The 24064-nt window shown below is 40.6% G+C and overlaps 2 pseudogenes; one reads left to right on the top strand and one right to left on the bottom strand.

Moving 5' to 3' along the window:
* Positions 1 to 536: 536 nt before the first annotated feature.
* Positions 537 to 655, bottom strand: LOC134937048 (5S ribosomal RNA; annotated as a pseudogene).
* A 4799-nt stretch (positions 656 to 5454) lies between these two features.
* Positions 5455 to 5573, top strand: LOC134937454 (5S ribosomal RNA; annotated as a pseudogene).
* The last annotated feature ends 18491 nt before the right edge of the window (positions 5574 to 24064 follow it).

Below are 24064 nucleotides of genomic sequence, written 5' to 3' on the forward strand. Positions count from 1 at the left end.
TAAGAAAACTATTTCTAGTTAATACAGTAGGCAGTATGAAGTTAGATTTAAGGATGCCGCACAGGACTGAGTGGTTTATATTTTAGAGTATAATTGCAAGAGGTTTCCAAGATAATCGACCAGTCAGAAAAGAATTCTGGAATTTATCACCATCTACCAGTAAAATAATTTTTTGTAGATATAAACAGTGATTGTCGATGGTGCTCCCATAGGTCCTATGCATATGTAGTAAAGGAGAAAGAAAAAGAAAAAAAGAGACCTTTGTTGGGAGCACTCCCACTTGGAAACAATAATGATTTGAGTAATAAGCAATGATATGAAAAATAAAGTAATTAAAATGTAACCTTTAATTGTATTATATTAACATATTGGTACACCAATTGTGTTAAATTACTCTTAAGTGGCTAATCAATGTGAGCCACCTGGTAAAGCTAAATTGTGAAAATATTGATGAAAGTACAAGGCATTTATTTGGCAGGCCCAGAATACTTGGATATATGGAGTAGGTACTATAACCAAATTAGTGCCGTCAAAAAAACCTACAACACCTGGTATTCCTTAGTGGTCCACCACCTAAGTACTGACCAGGCCCAACACCGTATTGCTTCCAAGATCAGACGAGATTGGGCATGCGCGGTGTGGTATGGTAGTAGATCAGCATTGATATGGCAATTTCTACCACTGATATATAGATGGTAGAGAGTTATTGGTAAGCACCTTGTTACCAAGTTAACCGAGTAATCTCTAAAGAGACAATATATGTTTAACCATCATTGCACCAGAATGTATCCCAAATCTGTAGGTATACGTAGGTTTAAATCATGTGGTCAATAATTTCTCGGCCCGCAGGAAATGCCTGTATGTTTCATTATGTGCTGTGCAGCACCTTTGAGGATGGGTTTATGCTACGGATAAGGCAGATATAGACCACTGTTATACTGATAACATGCCGCAATATTTGTGTATGATCCAAAGAGAAATCGTCTCTTTTGTTAATTGGATCACCCTATTGAAGGGAAAAAGAAGGTTATTGTGAAATTGTAAGCTCAAAGGTTTATAAATATAACTCCTATTATGCCATGATCGAAAATGCAGGACAAAGAATGATATAGAAATTGTTAGGAGAAAGAAAACAAACTTGGAAAGTATGCAAGATGTATAACAATCTCAATTATCCAATTAATGGCTAATTAGTACCATGGTGCCTAACAAAGTATAAGCGTTGTCTTTGAAACAGAAAAATTTGCCACAATAACTCATATAGCATGTATCCACAGTGTGTCTATAATGTATCTGTCTAACATGTCATAGACAGACAGAAATTGCCACAATAAACCCAAAGAGGGGACATATAAATGATCCCCCAAAAGAGCATATGCTAGGTGATTTTTACAATGTGTTTAGCTATGGTATGCACAATAGCTTTATAATCCAGTAAAAACCTGCATATGAATAGGTGCTGATGCGCTATATTGTGATAATTGGCATAACATTTGCCAAAGAGACCAATGCACACTGATTCTTAAATGTGTATGTGCAAGTAGGTTTGACGGGAGATAGTGTAGCAGATGGGACAAAGTAGTACTTATGTTTGCCCGCTCTCAGTGCACCGCTGGCCGCTGAGCTCCAGCGTCAATGTAGTTTGTCTAATCTCCTCTCCTACTAACAGGAGATCGATAGGCAAGTAGGGACAAAAAAAAAGATACTTAAGTGTTTATCTGCTCGTAGCGCGCCGCTGATCGCCGGGCTCTGGCGTCTGTGCTGCTTATCTGACCTCCTCTCCTGCCGGTCTCTGGTCATGTGAGCGCACTCATCATGACCATCCTGTTCACCTCCCAACGTACGTTTCACAGATTAGCTTGTTCACGGGTAGTGTGAACATGTGGTGTCAGGATCTGGCTTAAATCTATGCAATTAGCCAATCAGGATTATACCTATTTGATTGTTGATTGTGTCGATCTCCATCTGCGACACCATGTAATGGGTCTCCCCTCTTTCGTTCAAGATACTACAGACGTTCTTCGCAAGATCCATGATATCAAACTGGAGGCAAATCAATTCCTAGTCTCTCTAGATGTTGAGGCACTATATACTTCAATCGACCATGACAAAGGACTGGAAGCTGTCAACTACTTCATGAACATGGAAGGAATGGAAAAATTCCATACATTCCTTGCGGACCTACTTCAGTTCATACTCAGTCATAACCTCTTCACCTTCAACAAGAGATTCTACCTACAAACTAGGGGCACAGCTTTGGGGGCAGCGTGTGCCCCGACGTATGCCAATATCTTTCTAGGATGGTGGGAACGCGAATTCGTTTTCAGTGACAGTAATGATGTCTTCACGACCAACATCATCATGTGGGCAAGATACATCGATGATATTTTGATGATTTGGGAAGGAGATGTATAGATGTTACTCTTGTTCATAGAACATTTAAACAACAACAACCTTAACATTCGCCTCACTCACGCCATCAGTCAAGATGAACTCCCATTTCTGGACATACTCATCTTTAAGGATAAAAATGACATGCTTTCAACAAAGTTATTCAGGAAGGAGACATCATCAAACACACTTCTACATCAAACCAGCTCCCATTTCCCTCCCACAATAAACAATATACCCAAAGGAGAATTTCTACGCTTAAGAAGAAACTGCTCTAATGATCAGGATTTCGTAGAACAAAGCAAAGACCTCTCGAACAGACTTCGTGAGAGAGGATACAGCAATACATCTATCAAAAAAGCCAGTAGAAACATTCAGACCACTCAGAGAGAACACTTAATTTTTGATAAGAAACAAAAGAAACAAGAGGATAAAACTATCAGGTTCGTTGGGGGATTTTGTCAAGAATGGTACCAGGTCAAACAAGCTATCCAAAAACACTGGGGAATTCTCCATTTGGACCCCACTTTATCTGAAAAACTTGGACCACAAGTATCCATGAGTTGGCGGAGATCAAGAAATTTGAAAGATAGATTGGTGTCCAGCCATTTCCAATCATCTCGTGACAAACCACAGACTACCACTGGCACACATCCATGCGGTCACTGTAAAGCATGTCAATATATCCTTAAGACAGACCACATTCAGGATCGCTATGGCAAAGATATCATATTCAAGCATTTCATCAACTGTTCCACCGAAGGTGTGATCTACTGTATTGTGTGCATTTGTGGACAAAGATATGTGGGTATGACGACTAGAGCCCTCAAGCAAAGAATCCTTGAACATATTGGATCCATCCGGAATGCCACCAGGGACTTACAAAAAATGAAGCAACTTACCTCTATAGCACGACACTTCTTTTCCAACCATGCAGGTCGGTGGGATGGACTTAAGGTCTGTGGACTAGAAAAAGTGAAATTGGGTTTACGTGGGGGGGACCTGACCAGCACTCTCTTACGAAAGGAATGTGAATGGACATTTAAATTAAACTCTCTTCATCCACATGGACTTAATGAAACTATGAATTTTGGAGCATTCCTTCCAATTTGATTGTCCAATTTGATTGATTAATTCATTATTTCCTTATTCTCTTTTTAATAATCATTAATTGTTATAATTCTTATTTTTATTTACATAATTATTCTTTCTATTCCAACATAGTGGATTTTAAATATATCAGCACTTTAAGCCATAATCACATAGTTTCTCTGCCATTAATGACATTCACTAATATTATATATTTTTCTTTAATTATAACAGCAGCAATCACATTACACACTGTCACACCTATTACATAATGTAATAGCACCCCCCTTATTTAACCTTACTACATTTCCTTTCCCCCATTAATTTTTCGCCACCCCACCCCCCCCGCCCTCCCTCCTCCCTTTTTTCCACCCCCCTCCTATTCTTCTTATTCCCATATTAAAAATTAATCCACTCACCAAAGTCTATACACTAATTACCTTTCAATCCAATTCATCCTAATATCCACACACATCAATTAATCACTTATACCCCACATATAATACAAATAAACTTTTATCAACATTCACGCACCACTACTATACACTATAAGGCTTGTAACAATTAAACCCCCTTGGCATCCTAATCCACAAACATTTTGCAGGACACCTAAGTTGTTCGTTCTATTTATATAATTAATTTTAAGCTCATACCAATCTTGTCAGAATCAACACAATCAACAATCAAACAGGTATAATCCTGATTGGCTAATTGCATAGATTTAAGCCAGATCCTGACACCACATGTTCACACTACCCGTGAACAAGCTAATCTGTGAAACGTACGTTGGGAGGTGAACAGGATGGTCATGATGAGTGCGCTCACATGACCAGAGACCGGCAGGAGAGGAGGTCAGATAAGCAGCACAGACGCCAGAGCCCGGCGATCAGCGGCGCGCTACGAGCAGATAAACACTTAAGTATCTTTTTTTTTTTTTGTCCCTACTTGCCTATCGATCTCCTGTTAGTAGGAGAGGAGATTAGACAAACTACATTGACGCTGGAGCTCAGCGGCCAGCGGTGCACTGAGAGCGGGCAAACATAAGTACTACTTTGTCCCATCTGCTACACTATCTCCCGTCAAACCTACTTGCACATACACATTTAAGAATCAGTGTGCATTGGTCTCTTTGGCAAATGTTATGCCAATTATCACAATATAGCGCATCAGCACCTATTCATATGCAGGTTTTTACTGGATTATAAAGCTATTGTGCATACCATAGCTAAACACATTGTAAAAATCACCTAGCATATGCTCTTTTGGGGGATCATTTATATGTCCCCTCTTTGGGTTTATTGTGGCAATTTCTGTCTGTCTATGACATGTTAGACAGATACATTATAGACACACTGTGGATACATGCTATATGAGTTATTGTGGCAAATTTTTCTGTTTCAAAGACAACGCTTATACTTTGTTAGGCACCATGGTACTAATTAGCCATTAATTGGATAATTGAGATTGTTATACATCTTGCATACTTTCCAAGTTTGTTTTCTTTCTCCTAACAATTTCTATATCATTCTTTGTCCTGCATTTTCGATCATGGCATAATAGGAGTTATATTTATAAACCTTTGAGCTTACAATTTCACAATAACCTTCTTTTTCCCTTCAATAGGGTGATCCAATTAACAAAAGAGACGATTTCTCTTTGCATCATACACAAATATTGCGGCATGTTATCAGTATAACAGTGGTCTATATCTGCCTTATCCGTAGCATAAACCCATCCTCAAAGGTGCTGCACAGCACATAATGAAACATACAGGCATTTCCTGCGGGCCGAGAAATTATTGACCACATGATTTAAACCTACGTATACCTACAGATTTGGGATACATTCTGGTGCAATGATGGTTAAACATATATTGTCTCTTTAGAGATTACTCGGTTAACTTGGTAACAAGGTGCTTACCAATAACTCTCTACCATCTATATATCAGTGGTAGAAATTGCCATATCAATGCTGATCTACTACCATACCACACCGCGCATGCCCAATCTCGTCTGATCTTGGAAGCAATACGGTATTGGGCCTGGTCAGTACTTAGGTGGTGGACCACTAAGGAATACCAGGTGTTGTAGGTTTTTTTGACGGCACTAATTTGGTTATAGTACCTACTCCATATATCCAAGTATTCTGGGCCTGCCAAATAAATGCCTTGTACTTTCATCAATATTTTCACAATTTAGCTTTACCAGGTGGCTCACATTGATTAGCCACTTAAGAGTGATTTAACACAATTGGTGTACCAATATTTTAATATAATACAATTAAAGGTTACATTTTAATTACTTTATTTTTCATATCATTGCTTATTACTCAAATCATTATTGTTTCCAAGTGGGAGTGCTCCCAACAAAGGTCTCTTTTTTTCTTTTTCTTTCTCCTTTACTACATATGCATTGGACCTATGGGAGCACCATCGACAATCACTGTTTATATCTACAAAAAATTATTTTACTGGTAGATGGTGATAAATTCCAGAATTCTTTTCTGACTGGTCGATTATCTTGGAAACCTCTTGCAATTATACTCTAAAATATAAACCACTCAGTCCTGTGCGGCATCCTTAAATCTAACTTCATACTAACAGCAAAGGCTGTAAGATGGAGTCGAGTAGCTGGGCAACAGGTTGATATAAAGAGTCTGGGGCCGATATAATCGGGCGTCCAGGAGGTTTCATGGAATTCTTGTGCAGCTTCGGGAGTGTGTAAAGTAACGGCACCCTAGGATGACTGACATTAAGTGCTTTAACAATTTTGTCTGGTAATTTACCAGACAATTGGGCTGAATTGAGGATCCTCAGAAGCTCTTTCTGGAACTGAGATGTCGGATCAGATGGCAATTTCCGATAAACCTCCACATCACCAAGTTGGGCATAAATCTCATCCCTGTAGAATTGTAGATCTAAAATGACGATTGCACCGCCTTTATCGGCGGGTCTGATTATAATATCGTCATAAGACGCTAGATTTTCAAGTGCTTTAGTGCTCTGGAGAGATTAAACTTGATTTTAGCTGGGGCTGCAGAGAATTTGGTGATAGAATCATCTAGCAGCCGGTGGAAGGATTTTATTGAAGCGTTAGACGAAACTGGATCAAACGAAGATCTTGATGAACGTTTAAGGAAACTTGAAAAGATAGACGTGTCATTAGTATCAGGAGAATGCTGAAAAAACTCTTTTAGCCTCAATTTGCGTGAAAATGCATGAATGTCTTTAGACCAACTAAAAGTATCATGAAGGTTAGTGGGGACAAAGCTCAAACCCTTGCACAGCACCGAGATTTCCGCCGGCTCTAGTTTCCGCTGGGAAAGATTTATATGTATTTATGTATATTGTCTCATTGCATTGCTTGTCCCTTTTCGGTTTCAGCCCTGCCTCCTCTGTGTGCTCGGCCTGCGTCTCCTCCCGCTGATGGAACGCAGCCGGAGACGAGGTGAACCGCAAGCTGTGGTTCCCATGGAAACGGCGGCTTCCGGAAGCGGATGTGTGGAGGCGGTAGCGGAAGCAGTGAGAGTTGCGGGCGTGCACGGAAGGGATGGCGGCGATGAGGACACTCGGGTATTTAGGAGGGTAAGTGAGTGCTTTGTTTGTTATTCTGCTGTATATTTGTCCTGACGACGGGGATTTACTCCCCGAAACGTTGACCATCTGGAATATAACTTTTTTCTAACGTTTTTGTCTCTGAGTGCCGTTCCTTGTTGGAGGTTTGCATATGCTTTGTTCTGGCACCTGAGCATCAGTGACTTTGATATTGGAGTGCCGGCTGCTGCTGGATTTGTGTAATAGTGCCCCAGTTTGGGAGCATACGTTGCATGGCACCCACTGTGTTTTTTTACAGCACTTATTCTGCTATTTTACTGTAAGTTACTGCACTAAGATGGACTCTGTTACTACATCTCCCCAGGATGTCCCTGGCTTTCAGTGCTCCCGGATTACGGATATGGGAGAAACGTTTAGCTTCTCACAGGCTGAAATTGAACAGATCCTATGTCAAGAAGTGATCACAGACCCTGATAAGGGTGTGAATGCAGAAACATTATTTCACCAGATTTGGAGATTGAAGCGCAGAGAGATTGATTATATGCTACATGGCAGTTCCCTTTCAGAATACTTTAGGGAACACAATATCCCTAGGGGATTCCGGGTGAGGAACGTCCCTACCATAGGGCGTAACAACCCGGACTTTGTCCGTAAATGGGTTGCCATTTTAAATAAATGCGCCTTTGACCTCATGATCCTGGTGATTAATGAAGCTAATACAGAACTGATGGCTACCCGATCGAAGATTGCCGCGTTCGAAACTGCTTCTCTTAAAGTGCTGGAGGAAGATTCCTCCCAAGATTGGATCAGGAAACTGGAGACTCAGTGTCAACAGTATCGGAAAGATTTGCTCAAATTTAAACGCAACAAGAAACTGGCGGTTGATGCAGACTATGAGGACTACCAAGTATATAGATGGTTGGTGGGAAGCGAACCAGCTAAAGCTTATCAGCGATTTCCCAGAACAAGGAGACCTTGGCATAAGAAAACCTCGTCCAGTAACCGACAGGAACCGCGCTCTAGTTCGGACAGCGAATTTGCTACATCTGAAGCCGATGATGCTCCTGGCAATAAGGAAGCCCCTTTAGCCAAAGGTTCTCGAGCCACCACAAAACCTACAACTTCACTGCCACCCGCCGGGGTGGCCAGAACAAAAGGGGTGCGCGCTGTGACACAGCGCCAAAATCGCTAATTTTCAATCTTTCCCAGCGGAAACTAGAGCCGGCGGAAATCTCGGTGCTATGCAAGGGTTTGAGCTTTGTCCCCACTAACCTTCATGATACTTTTAGTTGGTCTAAAGACATTCATGCATTTTCACGCAAATTGAGGCTAAAAGAGTTTTTTCAGCATTCTCCTGATACTAATGACACGTCTATCTTTTCAAGTTTCCTTAAACGTTCATCAAGATCTTCGTTTGATCCAGTTTCGTCTAACGCTTCATTAAAATCCTTCCACCGGCTGCTAGATGATTCTATCACAAAATTCTCTGCAGCCCCAGCTAAAATCAAGTTTAATCTCTCCAGAGCAGAAACTAAAGCACTTGAAAATCTAGCGTCTTATGACGATATTATAATCAGACCCGCCGATAAAGGCGGTGCAATCGTCATTTTAGATCTACAATTCTACAGGGATGAGATTTATGCCCAACTTGGTGATGTGGAGGTTTATCGGAAATTGCCATCTGATCCGACATCTCAGTTCCAGAAAGAGCTTCTGAGGATCCTCAATTCAGCCCAATTGTCTGGTAAATTACCAGACAAAATTGTTAAAGCACTTAATGTCAGTCATCCTAGGGTGCCGTTACTTTACACACTCCCGAAGCTGCACAAGAATTCCATGAAACCTCCTGGACGCCCGATTATATCAGCCCCAGACTCTTTATATCGACCTGTTGCCCAGCTACTCGACTCCATCTTACAGCCTTTGCTGTTATCCAGAGACTCTTTTTTGAAGGACACTACTGCATTTCTTAACAAACTACAGTCCTTGTCAGATATCCCTCCAGGAACTCTATTATGCTGTCTAGATGTCTGTAGTCTCTATACGGCTATCCCGCACAATGCAGGTCTACTTGCTATGAGGAACTTTCTAAAGGCTGAACTCCCTGAACAGCTTTTTGACCACGAGCTGTTTTTGTCCCTCCTTGAGTTAACTCTCAATCGCAACTATTTTTTGTTTGATGGTTCTTTTTTTCTTCAGCTTAGAGGCTGTGCGATGAGGTCCCCCGTGGCCCCGTCGTATGCAAATGTTTTTATGTTTGAACAAGAGCACCATATTTTTTTCTCCAATTCATCCATTGGCGACAGTATTTTATTATACCGTCGCTATATTGATGATATTTTTCTGTTGTGGGGTGGGGGTCAGGATACGCTTGTGGAGTTTATAGATAGTGTCAATGGCTCGGACACTCCTATTAAATTTACTTATTCATATAGTCTGACGGACATCCATTTTCTTGATGTGAAGATTCACCTCGAAAATGGCTGTTTGTCTACTGAGGTTTTTCATAAACCAACCGATCGTAACACCCTTCTATTAGCGTCCAGCCATCACCCTTGCTCATAGGATCCCTTTCCCCAGTGACTACACCTCCTCTAGCGGGGATATTAGTAGAGCCACTAAGGCCTTGTGGCCTATAGTGTCATCGGACCCTGAGTTAAAAGTGTTCCATCACACTACCCCTTTGATGTCGTTTCGTCGTGGTCGCAACATCAAGGATAGAGTAGTCAGAACCAATATCACTGGTATGGGTCTGACTAGACATCCCAACGTTTACTTTAAACCTAATGGCTGCTATCGCTGTAGTGGGTGTGCGACATGTAAATTTATGCTGAATTGCAAATCCTTTAAACATCCCCACTGCAACAAAACATATGATATCAGGTTTGTTTTAACCTGTTCATCTATGTTTGTTGTATACATTATTATCTGTCCTTGCGGGTTAATGTATGTCGGCCAAACTACACGTAAGTTTTCTGAAAGGATGGCGGCCCACAGATCGGCCATTAAACTCACCCTTGAAGGTAAACTTATTGTCCAACCGGTGGCCAAACATTTTAAAAGTGCGGGCCATACGTTGGAGTCTTTGCGATACTTTATTATTGATCATGTGCCCCTTAGTTTAAGGGGTGGGGATCGTGCTAAGTCTCTTTTAGTTAAAGAAACCAAATGGATCCTGAGACTGGGTACCTGTGCCCCCGGGGGTTTAAATGAAAAAATTAACTGGAATATGCTTGTGTAACCTTTTTTTCGTTTTCTTTCGTGTCTATTTAGGGATGTGGGTCGGATGTTATTTGTGACAGGCTCTATTGGCACTGCTGATTTCTTATTATGTTGTGTTTCATATGTATTTATGTATATTGTCTCATTGCATTGCTTGTCCCTTTTCGGTTTCAGCCCTGCCTCCTCTGTGTGCTCGGCCTGCGTCTCCTCCCGCTGATGGAACGCAGCCGGAGACGAGGTGAACCGCAAGCTGTGGTTCCCATGGAAACGGCGGCTTCCGGAAGCGGATGTGTGGAGGCGGTAGCGGAAGCAGTGAGAGTTGCGGGCGTGCACGGAAGGGATGGCGGCGATGAGGACACTCGGGTATTTAGGAGGGTAAGTGAGTGCTTTGTTTGTTATTCTGCTGTATATTTGTCCTGACGACGGGGATTTACTCCCCGAAACGTTGACCATCTGGAATATAACTTTTTTCTAACGTTTTTGTCTCTGAGTGCCGTTCCTTGTTGGAGGTTTGCATATGCTTTGTTCTGGCACCTGAGCATCAGTGACTTTGATATTGGAGTGCCGGCTGCTGCTGGATTTGTATATATATATATATATATAGAGAGAGAGAGAGAGTCACGTGACATAGAATTGATCTTTAAAAGCAAAAACACTTATATATAAGTGTATATATACACTAAAATAAATAAATAAATAAAACTGTCCACAAATGATTAGTCCATGTACATGGTATTATATTGAATCATCCTTAGGTTCGTTATATAGATAGTGCTAATGAAATGCTGATAAATGAAGTGGTGTCCATATAAGAACAAATAAGTACATATCATGTACCACAATGTGGAGCTTACCGGTCCCACAACTGCTATTTCCTGGCACTGGTGCTGGTCCCACTGAGGGAGATGCTTGGTCTCACCTGTCCCTCATTTCCTCGGCTGCTGGTATGTGCTGCCGTATCCACTGCTGTGTACACTGTGTGCCGTGACTGGGTGGCGTCACCCGCCTCGCTGGTATAATCCATCTCGGAATGCTGAGGCTCCGGGTGCGATGTCAAATCAAAACCACCAGCGTCTGTGTGCTGTAAACAACAGATGTCCGCAGTGTGGGATCATGCAGTGGAAATCCCGGTGTCTCCCAATAGCAAAGTCCTTTTAGAATGAAAAGATCCTGGTTGTGGGACCGGTTGTGGGACCAGTAAGCTCCACATTGTGGTACATGATACAGTATGTACCTATTTGTTCTCAGCATTTCATTAGCGCTATCTATATAAAGAACCTAAGGATGATACAATATAATACCATGTACATTAACTAATTATTTGTGGACAGTTTTTTTTTCTTTGTGTATATACACTTATATATAAGTGTTTTTGTTTTTAAAGATGTATTCTATGTCACGTGACTATACTGTATACTGTATATACAGTATACATATGTTTTTCTATAGTTTACCATTGGATGCTATTTGTTATATAAGACAGAAACATTGAAAGTGATACATGTTGGGAAATATACAAAATAATGATTTTAATTTATACAAGTGTCTTTAGTCTGTGAATGCACTTTGGCAATTGGGATGATGAGCGCCAATAGTCATAGGAGACAGTGGGGGTCAGATGCAGGAATGCCCAGCTGCAGAATGTTTCCTGCATCTTTTCACACTACGCTGCTCTGGAATGTACGCAAGTATGGCAAGGTAGAGCCATACACATTTCAGTTGCATCTTCTCTTGTGACTGAAGTGGCGTAACAGGGCTGCAGCTGGGCTCTCCCCCAGGCAAAGTTCAGTGCGGACGATATACAGAGTTGGCTGGAAGAGTAAATACGCATGTTTTCAGATGCATCTTCTACACCTAGTAATGGTCTGGTGCAAGTGCACACTGATGATAATGATGGGTATTAAACCAAACTGACCTATAGGGACGGCCCAAATGCGTAGGTACATACAACTCTTCATATAATATACACAGTGTTTCATGCTTGCATAGCGGAGCAAAGTTAATTTCAACTCTGCATCAAGCTGCAGGTGTTTGTGAACGTTTAATATTGCACTCTAAAATTAGATATGTAATTGTGCTTCTAGGATTGGAGAGTACACATTTATGGGGACAGTCCTATGGTACCTGGTGCTACACAACCTACCAGGGCTGGATTAGCAACAGGGCACCTCGCGCTACGGACTGTGGGCCCCCACACACTGGGGTGCTCTACACCTATCTTCATCACCAGCGTGGAGGGCACAGTGGCATATGTGAACTGGGGCATCTGTGTGGCATAATGTGAGTTGTCACCACTACAGTGTCCCTAACAAAATTTGTGTGCTGGGAGTATTTACACATTATACTTTTAGTAACATCGCCAGCACATTTTATTGATAATTATATTGCTAAGGGCGCCAACAAGTTAGTTGTCCTGTGGCCCCCACAAACCTTAATCTGACCCTACAACCTACAAAACAGAATATTTCCCTAAGTAATTGTTTGCTTTTATACTTCCGGTAAAACCTATGGGGGCTGCTTTGCAGTTGAAGTGGAGGGGCCATGGCAGACATCCACGGTAAATCCAGGGGATCCTTACTATTTGTGGGTGTGGGTGATATCCCTCAAACAATGTTTAATAAATATGCACGTTTCTGCGGTGATCCCCAGGCTTTTTTTTTTTTTTACTTGTATTTTTTGAAACCTGTTTGCTTTTTATTTATACACATAAAATAATCTTACACTTGCACCTTTCCACTTGTTTACCTAAGTGATTCCGAGTTCTCAGAGGACCCAGGTACTGTCAGCAAGCATATAGGGCTGCCTTCAGGCTAAGATAAGCATTATCCAGTTGTCCTCATGGGTGATTGTAAAGTATTCTTGCTATGTAATCTCAGCCCACTGACCAGTCATGGTGTATGCCACATTTCTGTGCATCACAGGCAAATAAAATCAGACATACTATGCAACCATCGCTTTGAGTCCTCATTAGCGGTAAATACAGCTAGAAGCACCTACTTCTACATAAATGGTTAGTGGATTGCTGTATGGGGAAGGTACAGCTGCAAGCTTTTAGATCCCATATGCAAAATGTTAATTTGTTTCATATCTCTGGGGCTGATTCTGAGTCACATGATGCAAGTCGCAATGCGCACGGATCTAGCGGATTTCAGCATACAGCACATGTGTCAAATAAATAAATCATCTTCTGGGCATGACCCATATCAGGTATCCCCACGTGAATGAAGATCACTAGCACATACAGACTGATCCATCTGATAACAGATCACACCATCAGTGAAATGGGCATTTGTGGGCGGTAATTTGGTGGGAGCTGCATGAGAATGTTATGGGCATGTTGGGCGAGGAAAGTCTGTTTCAGCTGAATATTTGGCACTCACAGGGCTGGTGTAATTCCAGCTCCCAACGATGACAGCTGCGGCAGCAGATGTAAGCCCAGTGGGCGGGATAGGCTTCTATCAGCAATTACACCGATTTTTACTATTCAAAGATGGATAGTTGCTTAAAAAAAAAAGTGGCTACATATGTGTCTGACTTATGCCCCATACACAATCGGTGAGCAGCCCGATGGTGGATACGGCCGACGGGCAACACGGCGGCGGGGGTAAGGTCACGGCGGGAGTGATGTTTCTTCACTCCCCCCATCACCCGGCTCCGTAGCAGTGCATGCTAATATGGACAATCTCATCCTTATTGGCCTGCATGCATAAGCGACTGAGCACCAACGATGAACGAGTGCGGGGCCACGCATCGTTCATCGTTGGTGCCTACACACTAAACGATATGAACGAGTTCTCGTTCATTAATGAACGAGAACGTTCATATCGTTTAGTAAAATCTATTCGTGTGTAGGGCCCTTTACAGTCTTTATCTTTTACTTTCCATTGCACATCTAGTGGAATTGGCTTTTACTAATTCACTTTCAGTTAGGATTATAGTGGTGGTAAAACCTGGAGCAGTTTGCTCCTCCCAGCTAGTTACTGTAGCACACTTGCTTGAAGCTTTGAATAATTAGCATGCAGCCCTAGGTGCTTCCCTCTCTGCTCCAGTGCCACCAGGCCTCATGCGCTACCCTGCACCCAGCAAGTGGTGGGGGCGGCATCTTCTGATCATTTGTCAGTGGCATAACTGACCCTTCCCATGTTGCTTTTCTTCTTGAAAATAAGCTTTTGTTCATTTCATTGATCAGATTTTCTCTCTTTTATATATATATATATATATATATATATATATATATATACACGCACACAGTATTCCAATCCATGACGGTCTTATCTGCCCTATCCTGTTGTCTTTTGCACAATCTAATAGAGATCATGGGGGGAAATGTAATAGGATGAGAGGATCAGAAAGTGAGAGAATTTGGGAGAGTTCTCCTGTTTTTTTTAAGTGGCAATCATTTACATGTAAAAACCAGGTTGGTTTTGCCATGAAAATGATTGTCACTTAAAAAAAACCAGGAGAACGCTCCCAAAATCTCTCACTTTCTGATACTCACACCCTAGTACATCATTTATCTCTTCTTATGCGTCTCAGATTTATCTCTTGTTAACGCTTAATACATTTGGGCCTTAGTACCCAGTATGATGCTATTTCATTAGAATTGCATCAATTTGTCCCCGCCCCCTTCTGATAGACTTGTGGTTAAAGCCATAATTATTTTTGGTGATATGGAGAGTCCTCTTTCGTGCATTGTTTCAATTATTATATTGTTTCATGTTCTTCCATATACTGATAGACCCATATACAGTGAAACTGGTAGTTCATGACCTTTCTTATGGCGATTAATATTGCGGTTTTCACTGTTAATTGGCTGATAGTCAGTGCCATCTGAGTTGCTTTTGTTGTGTTCTCTGCAGAGGTATACCAAACAGTATATCATTCACTAGAGCCAGAAGAGCCGGAGGAACGCTTGTAGCCTGTCAATCATTTTTCAATTGACCATCAAAAGTAACACTTGTGTGTGTGTTATGTCCTTTCTAATTCCACACCATTGTCTAGGTTTTCAAAATGAACATCTTTAAAAAGATTAGCACCATCACGATAAAGGAAGTATTCTCTGCCAGAAAGACGCAGACGTGTGGTTTGTGTCATATGCTTGATAGGTCATCACTTTCTACTTCCACTTCCAGAAGATTTGCAAGGCTGTTTGTATAAATTGATGTTAATTTTAAATACAATTTCAGTATTATCTGATTCAGAGGCCTGCAATTTCTCTCTTATGAAGTGTGCGATGGAAGCAAATGCCATACTCATTCATGTAGAGCTGAACTCAGCGTCTTTCTCTGTACTTATTAAACTTAGACAATTTGTCGGATTTGTGTAGCACTTTGAGTGGTACTTTGCTTCTTAGCAACTAAATCTCCACCTTCAAGGAATGCTTTTAGGTCTATGTTATTGGTAACAACTGCACATCTCTTAATATTTTCATCTTCCTTGAATATAAAACATATTTCAGCTTTCATTTGAATAGATGATGTTATAGAAAAGGTAGACTGCAGGCTTTTCCCATCCACCTCAGAATGAAAATATGCACTATTATCATTGGGTGACACAGTCGGCAATGAAGAAGAAAGTTATCATTTTTTGCCCTGTTAAGTTTTGTTTTATTGAATTTTAGCCCACACTTCTTCATGCCTACCTTGCTTTGTATTTTCTTAATATTTCCTCGATTCCTTCTCCCTCATTTAACTTTTGCAAACTAAAACCAAGAGGCACTGCACAGAGGCGTCACTTACTTGCAAAACACTAAAAATTATATATAATCCCAATTGCGCCTGGTTATGTAAAGCTGCTTCAATAAACACTATAAGTAACTGTTAAAATATATATAAAATGAAGTGCTGTGAAAAAAGATTTTTTGTTAATACCAGTAATGTTTTACAGCTCTTTTGTGAAAGAGTGATGTGAAAGTCCAGAAATTTGAGGAGCAGTTTTAATTTGGATTCCAATGGGTGCCTTGGTGGGGTATTACTTCTTTGCAGCAGGTAATAGCTAGCTAGCTGACCCTAAAATACCTTATTTAGGCTGCTGCATTCACCACTCGCAGCTGGTCTCCGTATTCCTGACTCCAATCGTGCACTTCCAGTCGCGGCGGTCCGGCACTTCCGGTTGCTTGTATCCCGTGGTCCAACTCGTTTCGTGCCTTAGCACTTAGTCATGGATGGCTCTAAGTGCCCGGGTTTCATCATTTATAGTAAAACTTTTGAATAAACTTTGTTTATAAATGAAATTAAAAAACAGAAATTCATCATTAAAACAGGAATTTAGGCCATATCTGGCGGTAACCTCATGCCAACATACTGGTATTAAATAAGTCAAATCGGAATGTTAAAAGGTGTATGTGTATATAAATTATTTATTTTAAAAATGTTTTTATATTTTAGGGTCAGCTAGCTAGCTATTACCTGCTGCAAAGAAGTAATACCCCACCAAGGCACCCATTGGAATCCAAATTAAAACTGCTCCTCAAATTTCCGGACTTTCACATCACTCTTTCACAAAAGAGCTGTAAGACATTACTGGTATTAACAAAAATTATTTTTTCACAGCGCTTCATTTTATATATATTTTAACTGTTACTTGCAAAACACGGTGCGGTCGTGGGTAAAAAAGGGGCATGGCTTTGTGGCAGGGGGTGTGGCTATGTGGCAGGGGTGTGGCTTTGCGTCCCGACCCCATTTTCAGCACATTGTGGGTCCGGGGGATGCGGGCTTCCCCCGGAGACTGATGCATCTGCAGTGCTGGCTTCTGCACTGTGACAGGAGCCGGGTTGCAGCACATTATGATCTAGTGCAGCATCCAGCTTCTGCCACTGAGCAGGAGCCGGCACTTTGGTGTCACCCCTTAGAGGGTAACACCCGGGTGCGGGCCACCCCCCCTGCACCCACCTTGTGACGCCAGTGGCGCTGCACCTATGTTCTGGAATTCTACTACATTTTCTGAAAGTGTCATGTTGCCAGCACCAATAAGTGACTTAAACCAAGTCTTCACCTGTAGATTTTTCATAAATGCAACATTTGGGGTGAGATGTAATGAAGTCCACATCTGGCGGCATTGTGGGATGCCGGCCGAACTCAGACTTTTTTTAAACGGGCAATCATTTACAAGGCTAAACCATGCCTTGTAAATGATTGGCCCTTTAAAAAAATGTCTGAGTTCGGCGGCCGGCATTCATTACATCCTGCCTCTGGTCCTGTCTCTGACAACAGGACTTGGAGGTACAAACCTAACATCAGCCGAGGTCACCTTGAAGCCAACTTAAAAAATTTCAAATCAGTCCAATCTGTATAGAAAGAAGGCCAAATGTCAAATTTTATCTATGTGTACATTTTTTTTTACCAAAATGAAAATAAGAGAATACATGGAATAAAAGAGTTCATCGTCTGCAGATCCACTCTGTCAGTCCCTCCATTGGTTACCTGTATTCTACCGTATTCAATATAAAATACTTTTACTCACACACAAGGCCATTAACCAAACTACACCAACGCACATTAATTTGCTTATCTGAAAATATCTCCCAACCCGACCTCTTCGCTCTTCACAAGATCTCTCATCCACACTCATTACTCACTCCCACTCACGATTGCAGGACTTTCATCGGGCTGCACCCACTCTGTGGAATGCCCTACCACGCACAATAAGACTCTCCTCTAGTCTCCAAACCTTCAAGTGTTCCTTGAAAACTCACCTTTTCAGGCAAGCATATCGAATTCCAGAACCGCCCACATAACTTTCATAAACTTCCTATCAAATTGCATCCACTCTGCACAGTCCACACATATCCTCACATGTGGCAAAGCAAACAAAAGGATAAAAACAGCGCTACCAGGTGCTAATATTCATACAAATATGCAAATTTTAATGAATGATATTAAATACCATAAACACATATATATAAAATCAAATAGACATCAAATGAATAAAATAAGCCTCAATGCCAGTAATATGACCATATTACTGGCATTGAGGCTTATTTTATTCATTTGATGTCTATTTGATTTTATATATATGTGTTTATGGTATTTAATATCATTCATTAAAATTTGCATATTTGTATGAATATTAGCACCTGGTAGCGCTGTTTTTATCCTTTTGTTTGCTTTGCCACATGTGGTGACTGACTATCACCCTAATTTAACAGCCGCTCAAGAAATCAGCCCTGTTAAAGCGCCCGGAAAGAATATACTAATTTATTAGTATATTTTTTACAAAATATTTTCTGTTTGCTACCACACATATCCTCACATGTCTTCTCATTCTTCACTTTCCCTTCCTCTCGATCCCGGTTCATCATTGCTGTGTGACCATATCATACAGCCCACCAAGAACCTTTGCAATCTGGTGGACAACTATGTAATAGACAGCACCTATCCTTGTGTATCCATACCTATTTCCCTATAGATTGTAAGCTTGTGAGCAGGGCCTTCCTACCTCTATGACTGTTTGTTATTACCCAGTTTTGTTATATCATTGTTATTTCCAATTGTAAAGCACAACGGAATTTGCTGCGCTATATAAGAAACTGTTAATACATAAATAACATACATTTTTAGAAATTACACCAAAAAACATGAAAAATTTGTCAAAATCATTTTTATTTTAATTAAAAAAGCCTTCCAGGCTTTGGTAAAAATCATAATTAAAACAAAATGTAAACTTAAACATAATTTTCAAAGAAAAAAAAAAATGCTGCTGAAATCTACAGTATGGGTCTGTTGTTTTGAGATGCTGCTATAGCTGTCCTCAAAAAGGTCTGATATGTATCAAAACGTCGACATGCACTGTAGCTGTGAGCAGTAAATAATTTTTTTTTTTTACTTTACCTGCGGTGAGTGCCCCTTTTCCTATACATATACTAATCTGAAAGTCCTATGGTAATCTAGATGGGTTGCACTCCTCTGATGTCTGTCTTGAAGATGAGTACAGATTTAAATGCATCTATCTATCTATCTATCTATCTATCTATCTATCTATCTATCTATCTATCTATCTATCTATCTATCTATCTATCTATTCTATACCCTAGAAAACCTGCATTTGCCCCTGTTGGTTTATCCTGTGGGTTGGGAAGATTAGGGACAAACTCCCTAGGACAACAGTATAGTATGCACTAACAGTATAATAAGCAAAGAATATTGCAGCGCACATTCAAATATTTTTTTATTTTTTATTATTTACTTATATTACTAATTCATTAAAATTACATTCAAGAATCCAAAACCACCGGCCGGTGAATTTAAATGACTAGCATACAAAATTTTAAAAAACATATATGGCACAGCCTGTTCTCCTAAACTTATTCAATAAAATCTCTTAAATGTGAATAAACACACTAAATCTTAATTAATACATCCACAAGGAATCACTCCCACCTAAAATATCTGTCTGAATAAATACGAGAATGTATAGAGGCTCAGTCAGAGATTAATATCACTAAATCACTAAAAGAATGTAGCAATTTGGCACTCTAGACAACTGTTTCTTGTAACTAATAAGTAACAGTCACACTTCTCATGTGTAACTTAACAGACACACTAAATTGATCAGTCCGTTTTAACACTGGCAATCCATTCAGTGCTTAATGATACTGTGTCACTATAATAACGTGACATAAAACACACTGATTCCTGCGGCTGGTTTGCGTCCCTGATAGCCGTAGTTATATATTTCTCAATAACCACAGAATATAGAACAGTCCGTTTAGCAGTCAATATCCATCTATATTGAGCATGACAAAATAGATTTATTTGAATCGTCTGGCCAGACAAGGTAGTTAATCTCACCGCACTCTCCAGCTAGATATTTACAAAGGACTCCTCCCGGCTGCTGGTGCTTTTAACCTTAAAGAGCAGTCATCTCTGGATGATCAAGTCCGTATGTAGATGTAAGGCGGCTGGAGCTGCAATTTGCGGTGAGCGTGTCCACTAGCGGTGGTATGGATAAAAGTACCGTGAGTCCTTTTACGTGTTTCTCCGTCTCCCTCCGGGTTCAGCGGCTTCATCAGAAATAAACTCACTGCTCCTTTTGCTCTATTTAAACCTCGCGGCTAAATACCGCGATGATGTCATCCCGTCATTCTAGTTTCCTTTAGCGTGTCAAGCCTCTCTCTGGCTATGAGCTGCATAGCGGTCCCGGGTATGTGGCAACGGCTTTATTTATCGATCACACCTGCAGTCATTATACTCGTATCTACAGATCATTATCCTATATAGGACTGATATGAGATTTTTTCTTGTAAATAAAATGGTATATAGAAACAATCCCATCCGTGTCATCACAAGACTACCTAATACGAGCACATAGGAGCCTCAATTACACATACAATAAATAATAATATTTTAACAATAAATAAACACAAAATCATTACTAAAAAATATAAATATATTAACTTAATTTTCTCCCATCTGGAAGACATGTCATCTTAGCATAAGAAAAAGGGGGATAAACACCCTTTCATGTGTTTTATATCCCTAATTAAACCTATAAACACAAACATAATTAAAACTAATATGTATAATCAGAAATTCAGGTGAAATTGGTACACAAGACAACCAGATGTATATATAATAACATGACAGCCAAATACACACACATATATATATATATATATATATATATATATATATGTATGCAGATTATACATACATATAGACATATAAATAAATTAATTAAATTAAACAATCCTGATACAGGGAGAGGCACACTCTCCAAAAGGATCTCAAGTGTGCCTCTCCCCAACTTATGTGCGCTGCAATATTCTTTGCTTTTTCTATCCGATTTTCTAAGGTTGAGTAGCTTTAACTTGCTGGCAGCATATGGGTTTGGAGTGACTGAGCGCTTGGCTATATATTTTTATTTTTTGTTCTGTAACTAGTATAATAAGCAGTATGGATAGAAATTGGTTGCAGAAAGAGGTCATGAATAGACTTACTTGGAAGGTTAAAGATAGATATGCGGCCAGAGCTCCTGCTAATATCTTGCTCTATCTCCTGTTTCCCTGGTGGTCTGTGGCTGAAAATTTCTGCAAAAGTGCAATACCCCCCTCTGCTCTTCCAGTGTGACTTTGGGGATCCTGTGTGCCAGGAGTCCTAACTTACCAGTTGGTGAAGTCTGTGCCTGGATCCTGAGGCAGACTCTGCTCTCAGTGTGGCTGTTGCTCCTGCTGCAGCTCTGTCCTCACACCTGCCTTCTGCTGTATCTGGTGTGCTCTGCAGAGGTTTTGGTGGTGATATCCTGTGGATTTCTGTGGCCTGTCTCCAGCGTTGTCATGATGTGTGAATTCTTCCAGAACTCTGTAGCTGGTGAACAGGATGGCTTTGCTTCTATATCCTTTTATCCTGATTCAGTGCAGAAGCTCTCAGGGCCCTTTAGTGAGACTTTATCTGCACCACTTACTGTAATACCCCTTTTCCACTAGTGATGCGGGTCGCAGCCGGGAGCCTGACACGGGTGCTACTTGGCTGCGACCCGCATCTCCCAGCGCTGCCCTTCCATACCCTGTGAACAGGAGCCATGTCGCATCGACACAGCTCCCATTTACACTGCACAGCTTACTGGGTTAAACTCATGTTCAACTCGGTAAACTACCCGGGTAGGATTCCCGGATCACTTGATCGGGTTTTTGCAGAGGGACCCGTTTCCACTAGCAAAAAACACGGGTAAATGGGTGCCCCCGTGGATTTACCCGTGTTTTTTGAGCTAGTGGAAAAGGGGTATTACACTACAGCAGGTGCATACAGCAGTGGGTTCTTTTGAGCAACGAATTACTAATAGACTGGAGGAGCTGAGGGATGACCTTACGCATATTCACTGTGAACTGCGGTTGGTGATGGCACGTGTGGAACCTCCAGCGGCCTCTGTTTCTTTAGTGGTGACTCCACAGACCCTCGTGAAGATTCAATCTGCAGTCACACAGAGTAATTTATCTGATGAAGAGGGAGAATAGTGACGTAACATCCTCCAGTTTGCTGGCAGTCCATGAGAGGGAAAGGCTTTTCGCTCTAATATGTATTTGAAACAGTGGTTTGTTGTAACACATGGGTGGAGGTTTTTGTCCCTAATTCAGTTATCTTCAGCTGCTACTTGTATCTATAGGTTTATTTTGACAAAGCTGTGTGTGATGGCTGATTTCCCAGTTTATCCTTCTTCCAACTCTCGAGGAACTGTCATTTGGCTGGATTACTGTGTTCCAGGGTGGACTCATCCTCCGGACTGATTTTGCTCACCCCGGGACAGGGAACCAGTAGAGAGAGCACCACTTTCTGTCAAACTCAAAGTGACAGGTGGGATACGCCCACAATTAGGCAAACCACACCCTAACCACGCCTCTAATTATGTAAATCACTCCCTAGCCACGTCCCTAATCACTCCTCCGACACTCCCACTTTTCCTCCCCTTCTGATGTTGTTTTATAGGAAATAAGCTTACAAAAGGAGTTATAAGCGTAGTTTAATCATTGAAAAGCCTCCTGTTTATTAACTGTTAGATGATGCAGCACTGTATATTATTTCCAGTTGATTTGTGTGTTGTTAACTCTTAGTTGCACCAGTAAATGTTATATCCAATTGATTTATAAAATAAGCATGCAAGCTATAAGCTTTGTGATAGATAGCTGACCTATTAATGGCAGGGCACACAGACGTATGTGTGCATTAAGAGTTCACTATATGTGTATTTTAAGCTATGGTGTTTGTGACAGATTAGTAAACTAATGACCGGTACAAATAGACGTGTCATTTGTTTTAATTAGTAGTTGACATAGATGTCTAGGTTGTCCTTACATTGTTTACATTGTTACAGACTGGTTAGTTAATACAATATTGGACAGTACACATAGACATATATTTTGTTTTAATTAAGTGTAGACACAGCGGTCTAGGTGGTCCTTATGTTTGTTTATATTTACAGCTATTTGACTGAGACACGCAAGCAGACAAGAAAGTTGCAGGGGTAATTAAGTTCTGTTACTAGGGATATGATAATTTGTAAGGCTGGGGGAATTTGCTAGTGACCGAAGTTTGAACTAATAGGGCAAACAGACATGACCAGACTTGTCTGGTCATTAATTAAGGTCTATCAAGAGTGCTATGAGAACACGAGTTTGTAATTGACTGGTTGTCGGATGTAAAATGGCATACACGCTTTGGATAATGATATATTATCAATTAGCAGCGGTTGGCGGTTAAGAGATATAGAGAGAGAACCATTTTAACTGCGCTGCAGTAACACGACTGGTAATAAGCATAATACTTAATTGCCGGTTTATAGATGCTAACCAGTATTGATATAGCCTAATGGTTAGCAGCAAGTAGTACAAATCGGTAAAAGCATTCTGCGTCATATAGGAACTAAACTGTTTTTATCATTTGACGAGCGAGATATTTTAAACATATTAATGCCGTTTCACATTTGAAATGCTGTGGCTACAATAACAATACTTGACAGACATGTCTATTAAACCTAAATGTTGCTAAAATATAGAAGCGAGATAGCGCTAATTGTGTATAAAAAACCTAATATCGCTTGTAAAAACATTGCGTGTTTATATTCAAAATGTTGGCAATGCTTTATGTAAGATGAAGCCTTATAAATTAATTGTATAACATAATCAGGTGTAAAATTATGTGTTTATTAATAAATAAGCTGTTTTTTGAAACCCTATTTGTACATGACCCCTATAGCTCCACCCGTAGGGTCTGAGTTTTGCATGTGTCAACAACATTTCAGCTTTATAAGGAGAGTCCTGTAACCATTCCATAACAGCGTTGGAATCTGTCACACAGAAGATACTGAGTCATTGCAACA

The sequence above is a fragment of the Pseudophryne corroboree genome, chromosome 6 (genome assembly GCF_028390025.1).
Source record: "Pseudophryne corroboree isolate aPseCor3 chromosome 6, aPseCor3.hap2, whole genome shotgun sequence".
NCBI lineage: Eukaryota > Metazoa > Chordata > Amphibia > Anura > Myobatrachidae > Pseudophryne > Pseudophryne corroboree.